The sequence below is a fragment of the Columba livia genome, chromosome 4 (assembly GCF_036013475.1).
Source record: "Columba livia isolate bColLiv1 breed racing homer chromosome 4, bColLiv1.pat.W.v2, whole genome shotgun sequence".
NCBI lineage: Eukaryota > Metazoa > Chordata > Aves > Columbiformes > Columbidae > Columba > Columba livia.
The window spans coordinates 42,249,772-42,276,420 of record NC_088605.1 but is presented as its reverse complement, the minus strand read 5'-3'; the positions used below and the strand labels follow the sequence as shown (position 1 = coordinate 42,276,420).

The 26,649-nt window shown below is 36.1% G+C and overlaps 1 protein-coding gene across 12 annotated transcripts in view; it reads right to left on the bottom strand.

Moving 5' to 3' along the window:
• The window catches only part of MARCHF1 (membrane associated ring-CH-type finger 1), a 240,520-nt gene that overhangs the window by 156,317 nt on the left and 57,554 nt on the right, over positions 1-26,649 (bottom strand). For 11 of the 12 annotated variants that reach the window (XM_065061402.1, XM_065061408.1, XM_065061403.1 and 8 more), the window contains one exon: positions 10,951-11,029. The exons of the other annotated variant lie outside the window; for it this stretch is intronic. The gene's annotated coding sequence lies outside the window, so the exon portion shown is untranslated. The remainder of the gene's footprint in view (positions 1-10,950; positions 11,030-26,649) is intronic. 12 annotated transcript variants of the gene reach the window in all.

Genomic DNA, 26,649 nt, shown 5'->3' with positions numbered 1-26,649 from the left:
CTTGCTAGATGATTTTCCCTCATGAATACTAGGGAAAACTGAAGTGACACAACAGAGAATAAGAACTATAATAACAATACAGTAACACACATTTACCAGAAAGACTAAAAAACTGGTGTCTGTGAAAGACAAGGCAATTAATGAAGTAGCTTTGCTCTCTCCTATTACCCAGCTAAGAATGAAACAGTGAGTTGTTGCTGCCATACCATCTTAAAAAAGCTACAAAATTGTGCCAACTAAGCCACAGCTATTAGTGGCACTGGGTCAAGAGTTTTATTACAATTGTGACGCAAAGATAAAATTTTCCCTTTCCGCTGCATGCTACGAAGTTCACCCCTGGATCCAATTAATAGCAGGTACAAATCTGTTTTTAGATCAAGTGCCCTACAGTTGCAATTTTTGGAAATGTTTGCTTTAGCAGAGTGTTGAAACTGTCCCCTGAGCATGAGTCCCTGGTGGTACATGAGTAACAAAAAGCTGGGGGGGGGCCTCCTCTGAATTACACAGCCCGGTTTACTCAACCCACTGGATGACTCTGAGTATGACGCACATATGAGCGACTGCCTTTGTATGCTGTCTGTTCAGTTATGGTTGAGATTTCTTCATTTAACCAATATTCACTATTTTTTGCAGTGAACTGACACTTCATTACAACTTCTCTTGTCAGCTGCTTTTTAAGAAACATTCGATGGGGACAAAAGTGCTAAAAGACAGTGGAAATAAGCAATGTTTAAAGAAAATGCTACAACTGTAAAACCTTATTTTCAACACATGGGTTTTTTGTATATTTAGGCAGTAGGCACTCCTTCTGGAAAAGGATATGTTTTTATATGCATGTCACATCTAGAAAATTAGAAACCTGGTCTAATTAAAATTAGAATTTTTAGGCAATATCAATATAAACAGACATATTTTGTCAAAAATTACAAAAGGAGAACATATTCACATAACTCTTCCCACCTCCTACTTTTTGTAATAATAACAGTGTTCAACTTCTGTCTTCAGACACCACAATTAATCGTGAATACAACCAAGCACGGGTGTTGCGGTATTTTTATCATAACAAACAAGAGACACTATTGCTACGATACATTCTAACATAAAGTAAGCATATTATAGGTACAAACTATTAGGATCAAATCAAAGCTTTATATAATGAACAAATGGAAGGGAGACTTGGGAGGGTGAATGGGCAAAAATTATGTTAAGAAAAGTAGAGAAAAAAATATCATATGCTCGTTCCTTGCTTTTTTTGAGGAAACTGTCACAATTTCACAGAGACAGTTGCCACAGGATCATAAATGTTCACTGTGGTGCTCCCACCCCATTAGACTCACTTAAATGGTACAGAATCTACAAAACTTCCATCTTCAGAAACACGGATGAAAAGGACAGGTCACTTAATCAGAGAAGAGGGCTGATGAAGAACAAAAATTAATAAAGTAATGAAAGAAACATAGAAAAAGTAGTTTAAGAACTTTGTCAGGACAGAAAGCAAGGGCTTATTAAAGGAAACTGGATGGAAGAAAATTAATAAATTGTAAAAGTATTGAATTCTCATAAAGCATAAAATTAGAGCAAAGAATTCAGTTTCAGGTTATAGTTAAGGCCACAATAACATTAATCACAAAATTACTAGGCATTTTGTCAAAAGAAGAATTTCTAGGATATACTAGCAAAATCCAAATTTGTGTCTCAGCTGAGACTTGTAAGAGCTAATAAAATAATTTTTAATTTTTACTGGTTATGACACATCTCTCCAAGTGGGTTCATATCTGTCTGCTTCAAAGTGTTTAACAAGCTGTACTTAAATGTATATCTCAAATATAATAAAATTATTACTCATGGTGACATCTTTGAAAAGGGGGGGGGGAAGGGTCTCCCTTTTATATCTGTTTCATTATAATTCTGCTTATGCATAGGTCCTCTCTATTTTGTATATTGAGCTCCATTTAAACAGACTGTGATTTGCTTAGGAAGAAAAATGTCAAAAACATGATTTAAAAGAAAATACAAACAATTTCTTCCAGAACAAAATTCGCAGTCAGTCTAGTGTCAGAAAAATCTGCTTTCATTTTTATTTTTCCTATCTTGAAAATTGAACATCAGCTTTCAACTTTTCTTTGTGACCAATCCAGTTACATTTTGTCAGCTCTCAGTAAAGATCTTCATTACAGCATCTTGCACAAAACCAGTTCCACTACATCACACACATACTTCTATTTCCAAGTCAGTACGCGTGAGGACAGAGGCACTTTACAGCATCCCTTACAGCATCCTAACCTTCAAGTGTCACAGCTTTGCTCCTTCTCCATATCAGGAGCAGACTCAGCTGTTCTCCCTCCTCAGGGGTGTTTATGTTTGAGTAGAGGGGAGCCAGGTGCTCAGATCTGGTGAAACCACAATACACTCCTGATGGAAACAGCAAGGAAACAAAGGTTGTAAGGATCATTTCAGGATCTTCCTGTCCTCTAATGTCAATTGAGCCAAATTGAGTCATTATAAATAATCTGACCTGCTGCTTTAGCATGTGCACTACTGTGACCTATGCAATAGGTTGCAATCCTCTTTCATTGACTGATATACACAGGGTAGAGTGGAAATGTATGTACATTCTTGAATGAATGCTGCAAAACATTCCGGGAAGAGCACCTTCCAAATTTATACAAAGATGTGTACGTGTCATCTAGCTAATCCTGGAGTCCAGTTCATCTGGTCAAAGGACACCAGGCACCACCTGCAAGTAGGGTATACTAGTAATACTTCTAACCTTAACTCTCTGAAACTGTGTATACATAGGTGTTTGTCTCTTCAAGGCCTGTGAAGGCAGTCTACATGATCTTGTCCAAGTTACAATGAAGGTGGATCTTTAGGATTCATGTCACTGTAGTTTAAATTTTTTCAGTGGTGTTCATTCTAAAAGCTGCTAGAGTTAGCCCTCAGGACACTAAGCATTCCAAGTGAGGGTTTAAAGTATATATGATCTTTGTGTACTATAGCACTTAGTAATGGCTCCCAAATATCCCTCCATGAGACCCTTCATGAGACCCACCATTCCTCTCCTACCCATGCACATGGTACATGACTTGACAGGGAGCCCTCACATGCAGACAAGGCAGGGAGCACATAACTGTCATCCAGCCATGTCCCCAGCTAGAAGGCAAGATGACCAAGGAATGTTGCAGGCTGTACTTGCTGGAAATTTAAGCCATATTTAAACTACAGTTTTTAGTTGTAACTATTTACCTTAGCTATTTAAACACACAAATACCACCTATCAGCAATATTTTTCCAATTTTACCAGTAACTACAAGAAAATTGAACCTGGAAAGGCCCAGAATTGGGTCTCCAACAGCTATGCAATACTGATAATGGAAGGCAGTAATAACGCACAAAACCTTGTTTTCCTTAAGATCCTCTACACAGCTCTGTATAATATAGACTATGTACACTGCTGGGCTAGTCAAGCAAAAAAACCCACAAGCTGCTCATACTTCCTAGCTCCTAGTTAACAAAGAGCTGCAGAGAGCAGCACAGACAAGTTTTGCTCTCACTTACTTTTGGATTATTGACTTCTTACTGTGATTGATCACAAAAATAGAAACACACACAGGAAACATATCAGTATTCCTACTGCCCTCCTGTCAGTTTGACAGTCATTCCTGATATTCTTCAGTTTATTTTCTGCTTAAATAAGACTTCTGCTTATAGTCATGGTCACTTTGAAACTATTCACAAAGCAAGACCTGTATAAAAAGGGTATATTAAAGCCTGAGGAGTAAAAAAGTCATACAAAATCTATAAATACAAGCAACCTATCAGAGATTATTGCATAGTTGAAAGGCAATGCTCTTACAATGCACACATGATTAAAAAGAAAATAAAAAGGAAAAAAAAATTTACAGCTACATAGACCTGACATTAATGGAGAAGTAGTTATTTGTGGAGCAAAAGCACCTCCTGACATTAAAACTCCGTGTTCTAGCTAGTAATTTCTTATGATTCATATAGCGTAGGTTTATCTGAAATAGACTACCAACAATAAACTGCAATCAAAATAATTATTGAAGTATGAATTTGCCTCTCTCATTCAAGTTTAGAGCCAAGAGCTCATACTATTTTTCCAGGAAACTACTGGAGTGGCAGCAGACATAGAGAATTCTTACAACATTCTTGCATGAATCAGCCTACAGAAACAATGCTGTGTTTGGTCCATTACTTAAATAAATAATCCTATTTATCCTGTCTAGCTGTGTGGAAGGCACAGAGAGCCACAATCATTACAGTCCCCCAGACTGTATCAGCAGACTACAGCAAGAGTGACCCTGCGGAATGCCATTTTCTGAGATGGTCACCCTTAAACCTGCCTTTAGAGGAGGGAGACACAATGCTCAGTGATACATCAACTTCTAGGCAACATGAAGAAATAAATTCTAAATTGCTTCTCTACCAGTATGAGGTTTCTCAGGAGTGTTCAGCTTTCATTGGGTCAAAACAAGGTCATTATGCAGCTGTACAGAGGTCAATGTCTTGTGTGAGCGTTCTGGAGGTCTTGTTCCACCTCTTGCATCTCTATGACAATACAATCCCTCTACATTGCACAAACTCTCAGTACAGGAGCTGCACCCTTTATCTGTTGGTAAGTTGAAACGAGAGTTTTTTGCCCCAAGCCAGGTAGTATGAGATGTAGATATACAGCATAACAATACCGTAACTCACACAAAACTGCTGTACCTGTTAAGTCGTGTGAATTAAGCTAAAGACAATTCTCTTTGCACTTCTAAGACCATGATGACTCTTGCTTTAAAGTGTGTTAATCTTGTTTGCAGAACAAACAACTATTTGCAAACAGACTCAGCAAAACAATTTTCACTGGCTCTTAATTCCAGGTACCCTTCCCGTCAACGGACTAATTATGGAGTAATATCTGACAAGTGGAATAAGCAAGTGAAATAAAAGTGACCAGCTATATAATAGTACCCAGTCCTTCCCTTCCAAACTACTTCTGTAGCACAGTCAAGATGGTCACCTCAAGAGGGAGCAATGCAAGCTCAGTCTGAGGGAGGCTGTAAAGCCAAATCTTGCTGCATAATTTGGAAGCATATACTATAACCACACCATGAGGGAACTAAATAATTTATAATACCTACCCATACATTCTGTAAACCAACATGTAATTAACCAGAAACTTATTAATGGTAAAAAAGCATTACAGAATTAATTCATGTATATTTTCACAATGCTGAAAATAAATTAAGAAGTTGTCTTCTGTTGAATTTGAAAAACATTAGACCAAACAAAAATTTAAGAATAAACATTATTAGTCAGCAGTACTCACTGCTTGTACTATTTCTTCCCTCCTCTCCCACTGGACCTCAATTTATTTTTTTTATTCATCAAAATAGAGTACCTACAATTCCTGAGAATTCTTTCCTATCATTTTTTTCTTTTATTTGCATATCTTTTTTTTTTCCCCGAACAGCACTTTTTTCAGATTTGGCATTGTTTGTTCCATGATTAACTGTCAACCTCTTAATTTCCAAGGCAGTCTGCACAATTCTCTGACTTCCCTTACATTCAGCAGCTAATGAAGCCATATCTGGTGACTTGTGAATGCTGCGTTTTGATATCCATATGTTGCATTCTGAAACTATCTGAGATTTAGGAAGTTTATACCTAGAGCAAAACATTAGCTGCATACTGACCCCAAAGGATAAAACATTACAGTTTAGTTACATTGACATTCTTTCCTGTGTCATCACATTTAACTTACATGACATTTTTTCCTGACCACTGCTTTTGGTACTACTAGTGGAAATTTGGTATTATACATTTTTAAAAACACAGAAGTCCTCTCATTTCACCTTCAGCAAATCATCACTTTGTCTGTCGCATTTTAACAAGGCATGAAATTATACCTCAGCAAAGTAAATTAACAAGCAACACCAGGGACAGCTGTTGTATTTGTTAGTGTCATCAGTTCAGATATATTGATTTATATTCTTCAGTACATCCTTTATTTAAAAAATTCTACATAATAAGTAATGAAGCAAAAGAACAAAGACCTTCACAATAATTCTGTCCTCCTTACTCTACAAGATAGTTTTGTAGTAGTTTTTGATAAGGAAGATGCTTAGAGTGTGCAAAAATACCACAATTAAAACTTGTATTCCCCAGAATGTATTCATAGCAGCTGACACAAAAAAATGTGCCAGGTAACTTATGAGATTAATGTTGAAGTCTGAGTTCAAAAGGAAAGCATGGGAGAAAACAGAGGAAGATTCAACTCTAGTGATCACTGAAACCTGACTTAGAGCACTGCAAGACAGTCTTGGAAATTAATATGCCCTTAGGTCACAGAATCTTCTAAAACAAAACAAAACAAAACAAACAAACAAACAAACAAACAAAAAATCTGTGTTATTATTCACCAGTTTCTATTTAAATAATTTACATTTTTGCTACTGATTTGGGGGTGTATTTATGCTTTTCAACTGGCTTAGTGTCACTTTTTGCTACACTTATCAGGATCTCCAAATAAGTGGCCCAACCCTGTATTCTCAGTGGAATCAAGAGAAGGTATTTCAAAACTTTTTTCAGAGTGCATGAGAAGAATAGAGGGGAAAAGCTAAGTGCTCCAAAGATCCAGCAAGAGAAGTATTCAGAGAAAATTATGAATGCTTGTCACTGTGCATCAGCAAATAGACCTTTCATAAAGAGGAATAATTTACTGTTTTGTCTATGTAAACAGTAGATTTGTGGTCCTACATTTCTGACAAAATTACTACCATATTTAGAAATTGTTGTGCTTTTACATTTAGAAGTAGCATTTATGCTACTACTTATTTTATATAGAACATATTAAGATACATAAAGACTTGACATTTTAAAAGCACAAGACAGAAATGTTATTTTGATGGTGAAAGAGACAGAAAAAGATTTGCTTTCTTATTGCTAACATTAATAGAAATTATACATACAAATTCCTTTTGGAAGGAAAAGCATAACAAAAAAAGCATAACAAAACTGATCATAATGAAGTAACTGCCACCATGATCTATAAATCTCAATATGTTATATAGTTACTTGTCTGTGTATTGTGACAGCCAATTTTACAATACTGATTTATTTATTTGGAATACTACCACATACATCACATGTAAACAGAAATACTTTAATCAATATCACAATTAACAGCATGGAATTATTTCTAGCAAAAAGACTTGAGACAAGTAAGTTGGAAATATTTCATGGTTTAAAAATGTTAGATTTCTCTCTCTCATAGCAACTTGTCATCAGAATAATAATAATAATAATAATAATAATAATAATAATAATAATAATAGTATCCTTTTTTCTCCTCATGTTGTCTTTTCTGTTGTAACAGTATGAATACGTGAATTATAAAATCAATTGCAGCCTTCAGTAGGAAGCTGCATATATGGTGCTTTGAGACATCCCTCTCTGATACTGTCTCCCATTTCCTTAACAAGAAGTGAATAGATTAAGCACTAAATATAGATGTCTATAGGAGGACTTCAAATAAGCCAGTCCAGTTATCTGCGAAAATAAAGGCTGCTGCCGTAGCTTCATTAACTTGTTGGCAGCCAACTCAAAAGAGAATTCAAAGAAAACAGAACCAGAATTGCTTGCCTACAGTTGTCCAAGCAAAATGTAATTGGTTGAATAAGGCATGTTATTCCTTCTAGCCTGAATATAGTACCAGTCAGAAGTCATCCAAAACAGAAATTACTTTAATACTTCTTTTATTAGGCCCTTATTAAATCAACAATCAGTCTCTATAACCTTTTAACCTCCTCTTCTCAGTACTTCTCTCTGAAGCATTCTGCCAACGTAGGCAGACTTAATGAAAAACAGTATGCTCAATGCTTATAAAAAATCTATATTGACTGATATAAATCTTATAAAACTGTTATTATGTTTATCTAATCAGTGCTTACAAGCTTCTTCTTGTTCAGACTATCCCATAAGAACTGTCTGCAGAAATTTTCAACTATATCCTTAGCATTTTCAACTGCCTATGGTCAAAATTGCACAAATAAACAAGTAATTAATGTCCTGACAGCATGTCAATACAGGTATACTAGAGGCAAAAGTACATCCTCCTCTTTCTAATGCCACTGCATATGATCCAGATGCAAAAAAGTACATAAAGTCAGTGTATTGGCAAAGTGACAGAGCAGAACCTTTGCTCATTCTTGCCAGCGCATCAGACAGCACAAACAACTCAAGTGCAGACTAAAAATGCATGAATGTCCACTAGTGGTAAGGACCAGCGGCAGACCACCATCTTTCTGGAGCAACAGGCTTAGGAAAAACAGATTGAAGCCTGCACTTCCTACAAAGCAGGACAGTTTCTTGGCCCATGTGAATCTCTTTAAGGAGTACAGACAGGTTTTTTTAGCCCACTGTAATTCTCAAATTCCAGGGCTCCACAGCAACCTGCTACTCCATATAAGAGAGGTACCACATGTAGGTCTTCTAAATCAAGTGCACAACTGTCTTTAATGCTTCTGCGAAACTGAAGTTCTACCTAGAGAAGAATGCTTTGCATAGTAGGAAAAATGTTGACAATGCAGTTCAGGACTATGGTACGTCTGATGTAAGTTATTAATGCCTATGCTCCATTAGTATTACATGTATGTGAACATTTGTTTATATCACACACCAGAAAGAGGTTCACTGGCACTTGGGAGGAGTAAGTATGGGATCAGTTCTTAGGCCAAGGGAAGAAAATATGCCTCCATGCTCGCCTATTCCCGGTTCTCTGACCAGGCTTCAGATCAGAAAACAAACAAACAAATGTATTTCCTGCTATTTTGTCCTCAGACACAGTCACACTATTAAAATCAGGTGGAAATCAGCATATTTGCAGAACTCCAAATAACACATTTTTTGTTTGGGAGGCTACATAGGTGCTTCATAGTGCTCAATGTGCAATGCAGTTCTCAACTTTCGCATCCTGTCAAAGACTTTTCTCCATGTTTCTCACCTAAGATTTTTCCAAGTCTGTACTTTTTTCCCAAATGGTGTTGTATCTTCAATGAATATAAATATCTACAACTGATACAAGTAATTTTTGTGTGTGCTTGGGTGTATTTCTCAGAGAAACATGAAGAGATTAACAGAGTGATTGAAAGAGAAGTCCAAGTTAAAATAAATTAGTCAGTTCTGACTCAATCGTACCTCTTTTCAGTTTGTTTGGGTCTTTCAAGGCTACTCTTATGATACTGGAAGTTCACTTCCCTGACTACGGCTAAGTAATTAAGCCTATCAAATAATACTACAAATCTGACAAATTCTGTTATCACGACAGTATTATCAGAGTAGCAGTGCCTCATGTCTCTTCTCTCTTCCTTGACTAATTATAAAAGTTTCCTTGAAATATCCTGGAATATCCCCTCCAGATTCTTTGATAAAACCCAAGGAAAAACTTCAGCATCTGAGTCAGTTTAAGACACTTCAGATAGCACAGGGCTGAAGATTCACCAGTACTGTGTGAATATTAATAGAATGAAGACAACAGTGTTCAGGTTTTACCTTGCAACACAAAATGCAGAACTAAGAGTCTAATTTGTAATGGATTTTCTTCTAACTGCACTTACTTTGTGGTTGTTTCAACACGTCTCAAGTTATACCAGAATAGTTAAACAAATACTAAGACAAAGAAGTAATTTTGGAAAAACAAAACAAAACAAAACAGAAATAAATATAAAAATATTTTTTGAGAGTTCATAAAGAGTTTGAATTGTGGAAGAGTAGCATTTTTAAGTTTTGATTTGGTTGCAAGTTATGATGCCCAGGTATAGGAGTTGCTGCTGTATAGGAGTGCTAGATAAGGAAAAAAATCTGAAATAGTTTTATTTAAAGGATTAAACAGCTGCTATCAGTTTTGAAACACTCTTCACCAGTACCTTCTCCCTCACAGTTTTCAGCAACTTGCTAATTACAGGGTGTTTCATTAATTAGGATAATTATATTTACAAGGGAGAAAATTAATATACTGTTTAAATTCTAGTCAGTAAACTCCAAGTCTCCTTAAAGGTATAGTTTTTAGGCATATTTATATATGATACCTAGGTAGAAAGCTTTTCTCTTCCCCATCTCATAGTTTATTTTCAAATTATAACTCTTGATTGGGACTAAAACCTTCTAAATTCTGTTCTCAGCTACATGAATCTGCCAAAATCAACAGCCAATCTAATGCTTTTGTATCTTTGTGTGAAACAGATCTTCTAATATTTTTCTTGCAGTATTGTTAGGAGGACAAATTCATCTCTCTCACTTGCTTAAATATTTTGATGTAAACAATTAGACTCAAGATGAAAACAAAAGTTGAAATTCCTAAGTGGGGTTTGTTATGCAATGTATGTAAAATTAAATTATTTCACTATAGGTCATAGAAAATTCTTTGCCCTAAGTGGCACAACCATAAAGAGCACTACTGTATTATTTAATAACTCTGGAAAAAGATGCCTAATCCAGAAGAGGTCTGAGTCACAGAAGGCACCTGCACACGCAATTGTTGTTAAAGAATTTTTCAGTGGAAATGTTTCATACTGATACAGGTTTGGACATTTTCTACCTTTCATTCACTTTTAAAAGAATTCCTGAAAAAAATAAGCTATTGCAGTTTAGCACTCATCACAGTGCACGTATAACCTATAGTGACACAACATGAAAAGCTTGCTCATTAGTTTAAAAACCTTAACAGAAGAGGAAAAATGTTTGTTTGCTCTTCACTAAAATATAGCATGTTAATAATAGCAGGCGTTAAACATAAGGCACTTGGCAGGGTTTTCTGCACCATTAAGCTGGAAGTCAAAATGCCAAAATAAACCCTCCTTTTTTTCTTTTTCTTTTTTTTTTTTTTTTTCCCAGCAGTATGGATATAACAACATTTGACAACAAAAAAAGAGAACAACTTACAGGTAAAACAATCTTTTAGCAAATTCCTGCTATGACAGAGCTTCACATGGCCCTTCACATTATTTCCTGGGTTCATTGCCTAGAAAAAAACAGAAACAAGACGCACATGAAACCAGCTATATCATGTTGAAATATTGTAAACCTAAACTTAGTAGCCTTAAATCGTGTTATGAAGCAAGCACTGGAAAAAATTTTAATGCTGGTGTCTTGTTGTAGATGGTACAAACCAAAACAACACTTCCAGACTTGAAAGGGAGTCTTTAATAACCTTTATCAAATCCTATACCAAACACTTGTTCAGATTCATCTTTCTGTAGACTCTCAGATTGATTTGAGATTAAAGATTAATCCTTGATCTCCCTGAGCACAGGAAAACTGTACATGATTTTCCCTCTATCAGCCACACCAGTGGAAAAAGCTTTTTTGTAGCCAGCTGAATGTATGGCATTGACAGACTAGCATTCAAGAATAAATAAAGCTTAATAAAATAACAACAAAAAAGCTAAAATATGTAATTTGTTCACTAGCAATGGTTTTACACGTCTGCTTGCAAAACATAGAGTAAAACATATTAAACATTTAACTAAAAGAGTTTTCTTCTGAGGTCAACAGATACAAGCTCTGCCCAGCGAAGCACCCAAACCAGAGCTATGCAGGAGCACACAGTGGCTGTTTGCAGTGGGCAAGTCCCTGCTGGGGGGACAGAGACCCCCAGCTGCCACCATGACCTGTTGCCCAGGGTGGTTTGCTGCTTGCCAGGGACTCAGATCAAGACATTGTGGAAGGTTGCTGTAGACTATTACCCTCTACTGCTCTTCCATACAGGCAACAATGATGATGGCAGGGCCAGTCAGGAAAGCATCAAGCATTGACTACATTGCCATGGGGTATGATGATGAGGTGTGGGGGGCTGTCAAGGACATGGCAGAAGAAAGGCAGAAGGGTGTGAGGAGTAGACAGATCCTGTAATTCAACAATTTATTCTGCAGTTGGTGTGGGCAATGGGTTTTAGTCTTTATATGACCACAGGATGCTGTACAAGGACAGAGGATTGCTTAGCAGAAATGGTATCCACTTAAGTGGGGAAAAACATTTTTGCCAACAGTAACCTGGGCTGCATTAGGAAGAATATCACCAGCAGACTGAGGGAGGTGATCCTGTCTTTCTAGTCAACACTGGTAAGCCATCCTGAATGGTGGGTCCTCTAGTAGAAGCAAAGCATAGGCTGTCCGGAGCAAGCCCAGGAAAAGGTCACGACAGTAATTAAAGGACTGGAGCATCTTTTGTACGAGGAGAGGCTATGGAAATCTTGAGAAGAGAAGGTTCAGAGGGATCATATGGGATCTGATGGGTGGCAAAGTAAGGAAGGCAGAACCAGACTCTTCTCAGTGGTATCCAGAGAAAGGACAAGAAGCAACAGGTATAAATTTAATACAAGAAATCCCATTTAAACATCATGATTAATTATTTTCCTGTGAGGGTGTTTAACCAAAGGCACAGGGCCTAAGGTTGTTGCTCCATCCACTAAGATATTCAAAACCCAACCTGACATAGTCCTGGGGAGTATGCTCTGGGTGACCCTGCTTTGCCCAGGAAGTTGGACAATCTCCAGAGATGCCTTTCAACCTCAACAATTCTGAGATTCTGTAAAGTATTTTATTTAACTGGTCTCTGCTTAAAATAAATTGAAAAGAGGTTAAATTAATCACCCATGAAATCTCTTCTCCAAAATGCACAAAAAAAATACATCAACCTCAGTGTGCTCTAGATAATATAAAAGGCATGAAAAGGTTATTAGTGGAAAGCTAGCAACATATAGTAACCCTGATCCCAATGAATGCAAACACGCCTTTTGGCCTCTCTGATATCAATGGCAAGACTACAACCACAGATTAAAAGCAATGGAAGAAATTCAGCTACACCGATCCAGTTAATTGTAGAAGTCATAACATTTTCCCCAATAATTCCTCCTCCCAGTTCTCCCTGAAAAAGTAGAATTTACACAAATATATAACTCCTGGCAGCTATTCACATGTGATGTTCTAAATGGATTAACAACAAATAAATTAAATGTATTTTGTTTCATAATGAAAATATATACTTAAACAAACATCACTCTGATCACTCAAAAAAAAACAAACCAAACCAAAACAAAAACCAAAACCTGTTAACATGCTCTCTAAAAATGTGACTTGACTGCATGGTATTCAGTGCTATGGTATTTCATGACATTTCATACTAAATGAAAAACACCAACAGTTATGTGGGCATCCATGGGTTTATGGCAGTATGACCCAAAGAACTGTTTCACTGTATGTGGAGAAAACAACCCATGGAGCAAGTTTTATAACTTTTGAAGAACAGAAGGACACTGAGATTGTAGATTAAAAGTCCAAAGAAATTTTTTTACAGTCAATATATTACTTAGGGGAAAAAAAATGCTTTCTTCAGCAGTTGAAATCATACATCTTCAAGAAAGCAGATTAAGCTTTTATTTTTTCAGAAGTTTTTCTTTTTGTAAGTTTGAATTTGAGTTGTTGAACACATATGACTATAAATTATATTTCAAACTCTCTACCTATTTCCTTAGAGAAAAAATAACCAGCACATGCTTATTTTATTTGTTGCCAGGGAGAACAAAGTGGATTTCTTTACATAGGTACTCTTACAAAGGCATGTTGCACGTATATACGAGTATCTTTTGTGTTCACGTTGCTAAGGAAACAAACTTCTGTGCCAAACATATGATTACAAAGGCATTCTAGTTCTTAAACAGGGTAGGTATGTGTCATTTTTATTTTTTAAATCAAGGTAAAAAAGACCATGTATAAGGTTACAAAAGATCTCTCAACAGCCAAGAGTGTATTAAGGTAACAAGATCATGACATCTGAAACACAAAGGTTTTTCATTCCATAATGTTTGCATACTTCGATGTAAATTCCAAGGCTAGCCCAAATGGTAGTAGACTACAGCATAAAGATAGGACATTACCGGTTTTGCATAACACAGAAGATGAGGCAGATAAACCTGACATTTTCTTTGATTTGTTGAAAAATGAAAATGTACAGAAAACCTTCACAATTGAAGTATTCATATCGCAGTTGTTTATCAATGGCATAGATAAAATACTACTAAAATATACTATCTCGTTTAAATGAAGACAAAACAAGTTTGCTATAAAGAACTGCTTTCTGAACATTAAGCTATAAGCATACCCATTAAAAAAAAGGAAAAAAGAACTAGGTTACATAGATTTGAGTTCATATTTTCCTGTTGTTTCACATAACGTTACACAATCTCTATTCAATACCTGTATCTGTTTTATTTATTTTGGTCCATCTGCTCTGCAAATGCTCTTGCAAAGCAGTTTCCCATGGCAACATCAAATATCACATAGCCCCAGTCTTCTGTTGAAGCACCTCTAACCGATCCATTCCTGAATTTCAAGCAGCATCTTTTTCTGCAGTACTTAAGAAAATAATAAATAAATGGAGCAATCCATAAAGTAAAATTAAAAAAACCCACAAATGAATGAAACAAATATCCATTAATAAAACCCCCTAACTATGGGATTATTTATTTTATTGGTTTTATAATTTCATTTCTGGACAGAATTACATTGAAACCATCTAAGGCAAAGGTGAGAGATCCATGTTATAAGAAAACTGTTGATCCACCGCTAGTTTTTACTTGATTCAAATTTCAAAATCATTATGTTGCATGTAGAAAAAGAAATCGTGCACAATAAATGTTTTAAAGAATAAGGTTACATTGTGCTGGAAAGTAAGCCCACAATGACTGCTTACTATGGGACAATTTCATCTAGATATCATCACCTACAGATCATTAGTAGCCCGTCTAATTTTTTTCATCCTCATGTTTACAGTGATCAAAGAAATATAAATAGGAGGAAAAAATTTTCAATACATTTTCATGCAAGATAAAAAAAACTAACAGTGATGTCCTGAAAGTAACTTATATTTTACCTGAGAATCTACCTTGAAAACCCCTTCTCCCTATTTTAAGAAGCAGTGGAAACCTACAGCATTCATTTTCAAGTGAAGGTCTTCTGAAAAACTCAAAGTAAACACTCAAAAAAAAAAAACCCAGACAAACAAACAAAACCACTGAGGAAGTATTAAGTCTTGAGCACAATGGTTATGTGTGAAATTGTAACAGAAGTGTTGTTCAAGCTGTAAATCAAAAGACAATTGTCTTAAGTTAGGAAAACTGGTGTGTTGAATTTCAAAGTCCAATATCTCTATTTTATATTTGTCTGTTCAAAACCACCAGAAGCAGCTAGGAACAGGCCCTGCAGAAATTTAAAAGGTAATCAGAACTTCTGGGTTGCTTTTCCACCACCATACTTTACTTTATAGTAGTTTATGACCTAGACCTGCTTTAAGAGCTACTACATATTTATGCAACCTCAGATCCACAATGAACAGCAGGATTAAATTCCCACAATAACAGGCTGGTTTAGATTGCTAGTCTATGTAGTGAAGTGCTGTACTATAATTCTGATATTTTTAGGTAGAAATAAGAGCACATGAATTATCTCTTTACAAATCAACTGTAAGCTTACCTGCTACCTTCCTATTGATTTTCTACTACCCAAAGTACGTTGCCTACAAGTATCAGTAGACAGAACTTCTATCTATTTCTGGTGAACAATAGATTGAGTTTATCATTGCACTCTAAAAAACTGTATTCTGTATTATTTTTAACAGGTTATTAAAATATGCCCTCGAGTTGATGAGCGATCTGTTTATGATTTCTAACACATTTTATTTCTCAAGCAAAGGCAGGTAGTAGCACTTCTGCCATCATTCACTAAGGTGATGCTAAACCTGGTAATTCAGTTCCTTAATTTTATGAACCTAACCATGCATGTATTTTACTATTCTTTATATAAAATGTTTGTCTAAAACATGTAGATTAGTTTATAAGAAAATCAAAGGTAAAAACATTCCAGCCAAAACTACAATGAAAGCTATAAAAAGTACATTACTGCAAGTTTTCATCAAACCACAATTACTCTGTGTTTATTTGTCCATTGGAGGATTACATTTCTACTCATTTTCAAATTCCATAGTAAAAATATCAGTGATAAAATGATCAGTAATTGCCAATTTCATTACATGCAATACATACATGTGAAATAAACTGGCTAAAATCAGATGTTTTGAAAAATATTTTTCAAATATGCTACTTTAAAAGCAATGATCTGAACTAAAAATAAAATAGAAAATCTTAAATGACTAACATCGCACTTTTTCTGACATGGTCTGAAAGCATATAAAGCCTTTAAATTATTAGAATCTATTCTAGAAATGGCTAAGCAGCCAGTACCGTACTCATTTATCCTTTGTCCTTTTAAGCTTTCAGGGTGCTGTGTAGCCATAGTAACTATGCCTTTCCTCTGTGAAATCCATTAGCTGGTTTCAATCTGGGATTCAATACTACCATAAAATCAAAGCCAAAGATTTAAAAAAATATTATTAAGATTATTGGTGACAAGCTTTTCTTTTAAAAGCAATTTCTGCATATTTACGCTTTACACATAACAGCAAAAGAAACCAAAAGGTTAAAAGGACAACAAGAGATAAATTCAAAATGAATTTTAAAACTTGGCTACCATCAGGAATGACACAATATGACCTCAAACTCGATCTCAGAGCAAAACTAGCTCTCATTTGCATTAAGTCAGTCAGTGCTGCTGGTTAGCTGGCCATCCACAAAACAGCACAACAGATGAGCTTTCAACCTCAACATCTCACTCTCTTTCTGACAGCAGACTAAGATGCAAGTATGAGAAAGGAAGAGGGACCAGGATTTGTGCTGCAGTTTGGACAAGCCCATGCAAAAGATAAAAATCACCTTTGTTCCTTCAGTATCTTTTGTGTGACAATACAGACTACAAGTAATCTGTTGGATTTCTACTGTACAAGAATTCTATCCATAGGAAATGGAAAATCTTAGACTCAGTTATTCCATGTAGATAACATGGAAAGAGGGCAGATGTTTCAGAAGACTAGGAAAAGCTTTATCCTGTATCCTGACATTGGTTACAGGTAAACTAAGCTGATGATATTATATTGCCAGTGTTTGCTCAAATTCTAATTACCAGGAATTACACTTGGCAACTCAGAGGAGCTACATTTTCTGCAAGTAGTTGGAATATATTCCACAGCTGGAATCTGCAAAGCGTTGGAATATATTCCACAATCTACTAATTTAAAAATAAATAATTCCTTGAGTCGTTGTACTGGATACCACATTCCTTAACTAAAAATTTTCACTGCCTCCTCAGCTGTTTAACTGTTAGTTCATCTTCTGCTGATTTGATTTTATACTTCCATTTGCTTCTACATTATATTAGAATCAAGCATGATTCAAAGGTGAAATATCTGCCATGGTAAGAAGTGTCAATATTCGGGCTGATGGAAGAGAGGATTCCCACTAATATGAGAAAATGAATACATACAAATATTTTATTTCTGCTTCCTAGCTCCTTATTCTGTTATTGCCCTTTTATAACAAGTACCAAGACTGAATGGCAAGGCCATGTTCATATAGGGTAAAGAAAGATCACATGATTATTTTTAAGAGGCCATCAAAATTGAGAAATGACATAATACTTGCACTCAATAGAAGAAAAAAATTCACATGAGAGTTATCTGAATCTAAACCTACATTTTCCTGACTTCATGGAAGTTAGTAGCAAAACTCTCAATAAACGTCAGCAGGGCAAAGATCTCACTCTATGTATATTTATGACAACGATGACAAAAGAACGGATTAAAAGTCATGTTTCCTGTCACTGTGGTAGAGGACAAAATATTGTCATCATAGTTTCTACACCTAACTTGACCAATGGTTCTGTGATCATAAGCTTATCCCTGATCTAAACCAAAATGCAACATGTTTTAGAAGTCACAGTGTAAAGCTCAATTATAGCCCCAAACCCTTTTGAGAGTTCAACACTCAAAGAAAGATGCACAAAATGCTTTTTTCAACATACTCTTGGTGCTGTCTTTCAAGCAAAAACAGAGGGAGGCTCACCTCTACTTTGAAACACAGGAAGCATGTTGAAGAAGGCAGGGATGTTCTTAACAGTTAGAACATTTTGACAAGACACTAGAGATCCAGATACAATTTTGCCCTAAGCAATAAGATACTCAAAGACACAAACCTTACTACTTTAAAAAAAAAAAAAAAAATCCTTTGTCATTAGTGATGACTGCAATGTCACGAACTCAGGCTATAGAACAAAGGACTTCCATCTATATTGACAGTACAGTCTGTGAACTATAATTTCAGGAGAGGAGAGCAGGATATACAGGTACTTTCATCTTGCCACTCAGTCTTACTGCCACAAAGGGCTCATAATGAGAAGCTGCAATGATGGGGAAAAAAAAAAAAAAAAAAAATAAAAAAAATCACAAAATCTAGCTCTGTGAATAGGAATTACCTAAAGTTGGAAAAAAATGAGAAAACCCATAGATCTAATACAGCATAAATAGCCATAGGTGCTCTCAGAAGACTTGCAAGTGTTGCAAAATCTGAGGAGAGCTTTTGCAAACACTATAACTTAGAACACCTTGAAAAACAGCAGTAATTTTCTGTTCTTACAGGCTTCACATCAAAATATTGCACAGCAATCTCTCTGTATATGCCTTTTTAAGTAACTTTACATTTACATATTTATTCCATAAAGACTCTTCAAAATTCAAAAGCTCTTGTTCCTTCCTTTTTTATTGATCTTTTAATATTTTCTAATTTACGTAACAAAACAAAAGGAAACACCAAAACTTTAAGCCACATATTTTCATAGCTTCAGTTTTCACTACATTAAATTCCAGGTGCTAATGCTTTTAAAGGCCAAAGTACATTCCACAAGCTTCAAATTATGAGAGAACACAGGACTAAACTCTCTTTAAAAGCTGTGGTACCAATTAAAATAAACTTGGAAGACTAGTCACAGGAAGTTTAATTTTCCTTGATATTAGGAAACAAAAGAACCTCACACAAATAAAACATCAATATAATATCTGCATCTGAGGAGGCTCTGCGAGGATGTTTTGTATGTCCGAGGCTATTATTTCTTTCACAAAACCTTCCCTCCTCAGCCTCCATTCCAATACTCTGTGGTTGCCATAGTTACTGTTTCACATGGCCATAGTGTGATGACCTCACATTTGATAAATCCCCAGAGGCTTTGAGTTTGCAAAATATTTCAAGATTTGTGCAGAAATTTTGCCATGAAATTTCACTAAAAGACTGGCAGGTGCCAAGGCACATGCAAACAAATGTCTCTTTTTGAAGATGGGTATTTTATTTGCTGAACTGCAAACTTTCAGCTACAATGAAACTATAGGAACTGAATGAAGGTGCAGGAACTGAAACCATGGTGTGGTTCATCAATTAATCAATTACATTCTGACAATTTTGACACGTACTTTTAATGGTAAATCAAGTGGTTTTATATAAGGAAGGCAACTCAGCTATAAGCAGGTTTCTCTTTCCAAATTACAGTAAAATTGCATGAAGAAAAATCCTAAAACATTCCTAAATCACAACATAGTAAGAGAACTTGAGCCTTCCTAGAGCATTTACAGATTGATGTTCCCCACATAGTTTCTACAAAACTATCAGAAGCACTAGATACACAAGCAGCAATCATTCTCCTAAGCTTGAAGGATGACAAAAACAAATCATAGTGATGACAATTTAAAAGTCAGGTGTCATACAGCATAACAGATAAGTCACTGAATTCTTAACTAACTTAACTAATTCTTAACATAATGAACATATTTGATATACTGGATTTCTGCATGAGGTCCCACAGCCTTGTTCTTATAGAATATGGAATATAAAGAACTGTACTTGGAATAAATCTGAATTGTGCCCGAAATCTTCCATGTAATGCAGATTACTGTCTATTGAGTGATATATAAAATTCAGGTACATATTGCATCTATCCAAGGAGCAGAATTTCCTAAAAGTAGAAATGATTTTGTGTTCATTGAACAAAGTGTTGGATCCTTAGGTCCCTGCTATAAGTTTCCAAATATGCAAAAGAAAACTCTTATCCCGACTTTTCACTTAAATGAAAGCACATGCATTATGATTTAAACTGTCCTAACTTCCAAATATGTTATCATCATGGGAAAAAAAAAAAAAAAAGGTGAATATTTGAAATACATCTTTTAACAAATCAGATTAAACTACACCCCATTTCATTTGTTCTGCTCAGATCAGATGCTTTACACGCCACCTTGTTTTTCTTTTGTCTTTCCTACTCCCTGAATCAAAAAAGAACATGTTAAGATGACAAGAATCCATCTGAATTACACTGATATAACGCTATACAGGTAAAGAGATCCAATGAAGTTGTGAAAATATCATATCCATCCACTTACTAGTATATATATACAATCTATAAATCAGAATTTTAGTCACAGAGTATCACTAACTCAACAGTTAGCGCTAAGGATCACTATGCGTGAAAGCGTTACCTTCATATTAATCTTGTGAAATCCTGTGATATTTCATCCACAGAGCAACATCACCTTGTCCCTTGTCTCTTAAAACTGTATTCTTATGTGAGTATACTTGAACATTCCATGTTGGTTTTAAACTTAGAATAACAATGATAAAAAGCCATCTATGGCAACCCAGCACTTTGCAATACATGCATTTATTTCCCTACTTAGTATGTTTGGTATCTTTCTCACATATTTACAGCCAAATTTTTTTAAGCCACTCTTCTCTTGACTCTGATCCTGCTATGCCTCCTCATCTCTGTTTTTTTCAATGTAGACAAAGAGCGACTAGAAGGGGTCTACTCTTTCCAACATTTCCTACCCTGGCCTGGCATGAAAACAAGAGCACACTAGATCAATGAATGGTCTAGTGCCAGATAAACCAGATGCAAGTACTCCTCATAAGCCTCAGAACAGAGGAAGCCAGGTTTCTGCTTCTGTCAATTGGCTTTTTAGGTGAAGTATGCTAACACCATACTATCACATTCCGCAAAATATTTTGATCTCTATGCTCATTCTGCCACATTTGTATGTGTATTTTAAATCCTTGCTCACACTAATAGTTCCTCAAGAACTCTTTCCAAAATCAACAATGAATGTTTAAAAATGATCTAAAGTGTCAGGCTTAAAGGGCTGTGGATCAGTAGCAACCCAGTCCAGCTAGAGGTCAATGACCAAAGGCAACCCTCCGTGTCAATACAAGACCAAATACTCTTTAACATCCTCATGAGTAACTTGTAAGGTGGGACAGAGCACACATTCAGCAAGTACACAGATAATACAAGACTAATAGAAGTAGCTGAAACACCAAAGTGTTGCACAGACCTTTACAAGCTGGAGAAATGAGCAAACAGGAACTTCATGAAGTTCAACAAAGGGAAATGAAAAGTCTTGCACTTGTGAAGGAATAACCCAGACACTAGTATAGGCTGAGGGGCCAACTAGCTGGAAAGCAGCTTTGCAGAGAAGGACCTGGGAGTCCTGGTGGACAAGCTGACCATGAGCCAGCAATGTGTCCTCCTCCCACCAAAGGTAGTCCACAGCAGCCTGGCATTGTTAGCAGGAGGTCGAGGCAGTCCATTGTATCTGTTCAGTACAAGCAAGAAACATCTGGAGTGCTGGGTCCAGTTCTGTCTGAGCTCCCCAGAACAAGAAAGACATAGGCATATTAAAGCAAGTCCTGTAAAGTGCCATGAAGATGATTAAAGGACTGGAGCACCTGTTGTTTGAGGACAGGCTGAGAGAGATGGGGGCATTCAGCATGGGGGAGAGAAGACTGAGGGGAATCCTGTCCATGTGTGGATCTTACTATCTGGTGGGAAGAAGAGTAGGCAGCAGACCCAGGCTCTTGCCAGGAGTGCCCAGTCACAAGACACAGGGCTATGGGCACAGACTGAAATACAGAAGTTCCAGTTAAAGATTTGAAAAATCTTTCTTCCTGCCAGGTTTGTCAGACACTGGAAAATGGTGTCCAGGCTGCTTGTGGAGTCTTTGTCCTTGAGTATGCTCAAAAAAATGACTTGACACAGCCCTGTGTAACCTAAACTACGTGACCCTGTTGTAAGCAAGAAAGGAGTGCTGGATAACATCCAGAGGTCCCTTCCAACATCAATCTTCTGTGATTCTGTTAAGAACTAACATCTCTGGCTGTAAAATGGGGAACCTATTCGAGGTTTCTCTCCTACCTTGAGAATTAATGTGCCTAGACAGTATTTTGTTACGATCCACTTTGTTGTTGCATAGTGTCAACTTTATGAGCGACTGAACTACTGTATTTTCACTATTGTCTTATTGTTCTTTTGAAAGTAGCAGTTTTCATACCCATCAATACCATTAGTACTCAACTAATTGTTAAAAAAATCATTTAATAAAGGAAGATGGTTTATAGGAATAAGTGTTCTGTGATTTGTTTTCTCTATTGTCTTTCAATAAAATTATTTCATAGTGTGATCACTTGGATCTTAGTGTGTAGATATTTTCAAAGTATCAGCTGTTTTCCCAGTCCTGGTAAATTTTACCTTTTGATAATCCCAATCCCAACCACCCTCACTCACTATACAAAACAGACAATGCATTTCACTCAAAATCTGCAAGAAAAAAAAAACAAACACAAAGTCTATAATTCTCTATGAAGTCAGCTTTACCTCTCATTTAATACTTCACACTTATGAGACGACTGGTTTACAATTTAAATGTTACGTTACTCATCAGTAACCTCCTTTTATGTTGTTTTGATGCTTTGTGAATAGAATATTCACCTAGCATTTAAATTAATATTTAATTGAAGAAAACTCAGTTCTGTATAGCTCATGAACTTGAGAATTCACAGTACTTAATTGTCAAGCAATACACAGGAAGGTCTCATGTGGAAGTAATACATGAGGAAGTACTACACACACCTTCCCATATACTGTCATCCATTACAGACCCTCATTCCTTACACAGCTACAGGGAGCCATTCTACTTCTTCGTGAAACATTTCCTCCTACCAACGAATCCAATTAGAATTTTTTGTTCTCAATTAAAATCACTATCTTCTTTTTCTTCCACTGAATTAATTTTAGTCTAGGTCTCTTCCACCCTGTAAGTCCTGGGGAGAGTGCAAAAATTATCCTTTTTCTAGGATTAAAAGAAGTAACATGAGAAAAAGGGAAGGTTTCCTGTGGTACTACTGACTTTAAAAATGTTTACAAATCTATATCCTTAGAAACCAAAACAAAGTATAAGATAGAGTGCCAGGGATAGGGTGCATAAACTTTACCAGGTCACAGAGGACCTGGTGCTTATTTCATTATAATGATTAAATACACTGGGGATACTTAAAGAGTAACTTAGAGAGGTATTATGACATAGCCTTTGGCTTCCTTACTATGATTTCTGAAAAGAGGAAATAAGATTTGTTACCCCCAATGGTGCAGCTCAGAAGTAGCATTGTCACATTTAGATGAGCAGCTACCCTAGAGTGCGTCACTGCTAAACTGATAGTCTTACTTAACAACCTATGGGAAGTACAGCTGGAGTTCCCCCACATTTGAGATGCACTTATAATGAAAATCTTGCCTTAAAGTTGGAGCAAAAACTTTATGTTAGTGCCTCAGGTAATCCGATATCTAAACCAGCAGAAATATATAAAGCACTCTCTTACCAGTGCTAGCCTCTGACTTAACATTTGCAGTCTACAATTCAGTATACTATATTCTCAAAACTGCAAATGTATAAACCCTCCATTTTCTCTGCTAGAGAAGATGCATTCTTATGCCTTTACATCAACTAAATCAAGCTGCAAAACCATAACTCCCCTAAAAAATTTGTGCAACTATTGGTCAGACAATATGCATGCCCTGAATTCCTAAAGCAGTTGGCTAATGCTAAGAAAAGTCTTAACAAGGAATTAGCCAAGAGATCAAAAACATTTTTAACTTAAACTTTTTTTTTTTTTTCCCCATTCTCAGGAAAATATTTGAAGCAAAAAACAAAGCCTACCTCCATTTTACTTATATACAAGCAAGGTACATCTTCTCAGAAATTTTGCCTACTATATACTCATGGAATACCAGGACTTCAAATGTCTGTTCCTTTGCATATATTCTACATTTCATGAATGTAAGTTACTAGTTAGTTGCTGAGAACATGACAATACAATCGCTAGTTTATTTGTCTAAAGATTTTCCCATAACTGATTTCTGAGGACCAAGAGGGCTTCAGCAGAATTGAAACAGGGTGTTAAAAAGTACAAAAAGAAGGTAAGCTCTGCAATTTAAACAAATACTAACACTTATTTCTCTGCTTCTTGCATAAGTGTGCTACTGAATATTGTAATGGCATATCAGATTTACCAAAGCTCTAAGTAAATTTACCTGTACAACCTGGAGAGCTGCTTGCTGGAAGGAACAAGGCTCTTCTTCCCCAAGAGTTCTACCCAATTAATTTTTCAGCATTTGGAGGAAGGCAGCCCTTTCCCACACTGCTCCAGCTATGACCCTTTCAGCACAAGACACAGGGCAGGTAACAAGCAGCAAACAAACCGCACAGATCATCCATCACATCTGTGGACTCTTCAGCAATTAGGCAGACAACATCTCTACAGATGTGCAATTTTGGAATGGCTTTGAGGTCAAGTTCTTATGAGAAACATTGAATTTCTGCAGATTCTTTCCCACTGTCTAAATAGCATTTCTTCTCTGCTACCTATATGTTTTTCCAATGCACTCTGCCTTATTGAGACATTACATGCTGGGTAACATACTCTTAAGGATGCCACAGTGAAAGCTGGAAGGCTTTTGTTGTTAATTACTTCAAACATCAAGTTCGGCATCTCAAAGCTCAGCATTTCAAAGCTCAATCACTGGGTTGCACTTCAGTAAATATCCCCAAGACACATCATCAGGCATATTTTCCACATCACCTGTAGCAGTTGAAAATTGTCTTCCTATTATAGTTCACTTGAAACAGAACTGAACTGAGAAAGAAATGAATGATCTTACTCCACTAACATAGTTAGCAGAGGCAAACCTATCTGGAGTGTTAATGGAAAAGACCCATAGAGTCTATATTCAAAGCATGTTTTTGGCCTCCAAGTCAGAGTCCAGTCAGTAGGCCAGAGAACAAGTGTGACAGTGAGTGCCTATATTCTGATATGGGTGTAATTTTCATGATCACGTGGCAGCATCCTGTGACTTGCATAATACAGTGGTAGATCTCATCAAATTAACTAAATACCTGTAATTCTTAGAGCTACCATCAGGTGTCTTTTAGTTAAAGAGGAAGTCATTGCTCACAGTAAACATTTTGTAAAATATATTATTATATCAGATTTCTTATTTCAAACTCTGAAAGTCTCTCACCAACTGTTAGTAGGAATATCCTTATTTTATCCAAATTCTATTTACATAATCAAGAAAAAGAATAATAGCATTTGACTACTAAACTGCTTCAAATACGGCAAAGAGTATACTAAATCTAAAAAATTATGTTCTGAATGGGGTCTTCCCAAAAGACCCAGTAAGCCTGGAGGACACCTGCCCCACTACTGTCAAAAGTCCCTCACAAAAATCACCGTTAAATAAGGAAAAGGAAACCTGAAGATGTAAACAAGGAAAAAAAGTAATAAATACCTTTCTCTTTAAATGCCCCAGATGGCCTTTTGACAATAATGCCTACATTTTCAACAACAACAGCAACCAAAAAAAACGAACCAAAACAAAATTGAAAACCACTCATAGGCAAGATTCACCGCTGGAGTTCTGGTTACTTACATTAAGGTCATTGATGTATGTGAGAATGTAAATTTTTTCCTTCTGCTCTGTATCTGGCATAGTATCAAGTGCCAGGTTTCAGTCCACAACTTTAGGCAATAAGTGGTCTAGCTTAAATATAGCCATGGAACTTTAAAAGAGCTCTTGAATAAACAAACATAACTAGTAACTCAACTTCATAAGCAAAGTAGAATTGCCTGCCACAGGAGATAGGTTTACCTGTGCAAAACCAGGGCGTTTTAGATGTAAAAATGTCTAGTGTATACCCTGACCTACTTAGAAATCATCAGAACTCTCTCTCACAGGCATATATGAAGTCAACCTTCCAACATATGCATAGTGCAAAACCAAAACCAACACTTCTCTATCAATGACAAGAAAGCCAAGTGCACAAACCTCTTCCCCAAGAAAAGAAAAGGCAATAATAAATTATAGACAGATGTTAGTCAGCTGGAAGACTAACAACTTCAACTACAATACTGATATGTTTGCAGAATACAATACACAGTTCAATTGCCAACACAGTCTTACCACCAAAGACAGAGCTTGCAATCTTTGAGTAATAAATGGATGCAAAATGAACCCATTGGAAAATACAGTAAATAGAGGAAATAACAAATCAGGTTACGGGTACTGTTTAACTACTGTTTCTAACTGTTTTCACTACAAATTGCTTCATACACGAAGGACAGCTAATGACAAATTCAAATTACCAACATTTATGTCAATAAGAAACAAGACAAATCTAAGGATGTGAATTGATAATATATAATAGACAGCACTTTTTTTTTTTTTGTAGACAACAGACTGACCAACTTGCCATGACAAACCCAAAATCTCACATATGGCTTGTTGTGAATTGATAGATCTTAAAAAAAAAAAACAACCAACAAAC